This window comes from Chaetura pelagica, unplaced genomic scaffold, assembly GCF_000747805.2.
Source record: "Chaetura pelagica isolate M959 unplaced genomic scaffold, ChaPel_1.0 scaffold159, whole genome shotgun sequence".
Taxonomy (NCBI): domain Eukaryota; kingdom Metazoa; phylum Chordata; class Aves; order Apodiformes; family Apodidae; genus Chaetura; species Chaetura pelagica.
This window is the reverse complement of record NW_009954555.1, coordinates 1,769,510-1,769,915: the sequence shown is the minus strand read 5'-3', so window position 1 is coordinate 1,769,915 and position 406 is coordinate 1,769,510. Positions and strand designations below refer to the sequence as shown.

At 62.8% G+C, this 406-nt stretch overlaps 1 protein-coding gene across 1 annotated transcript in view; it reads right to left on the bottom strand.

Moving 5' to 3' along the window:
* DFFA (DNA fragmentation factor, 45kDa, alpha polypeptide) overlaps positions 1–406 on the bottom strand; it is a 6,977-nt gene that overhangs the window by 5,785 nt on the left and 786 nt on the right. The window lies entirely within an intron of this gene.

Sequence of the window (406 nt, the reverse complement as noted above, 5' to 3'; positions counted from 1 at the left end):
GGGCACAACCGGAGCGGCCGGGGGTGCTTTGCAGCCCCGGAAATGTTCTCCCGTTCCCCCCCCCCCCCCGGCGCTGCCTCCCTCGGAGCTGCAGGGCTTGGGGGGCTCCGGGAAAAACCACCGTCAGGCTGCAAACACACTCTTTTGGCGTTGGCAGGGATTCGATGACTTGTGAAACAAAAGTGCCAGGATGAGTGGGCCGAGGTGTGTTCAGACAATCGTCCCCTTACACACAAGCGCGCTGGTTGTGAATTTATAAACAGAAGAAGCAGTGAATAAATCCTGGTGTGTATGTCCCTCGGGCTGGGACGCTCTGGGGCCGCCAAGGCCCTTCCCCAGGGAGCTCCCGCTGCTGGGGCGGGTATGGGGTCTCAGCGGGCTTCCCAGGGCTGGGAAGCCCACCGGC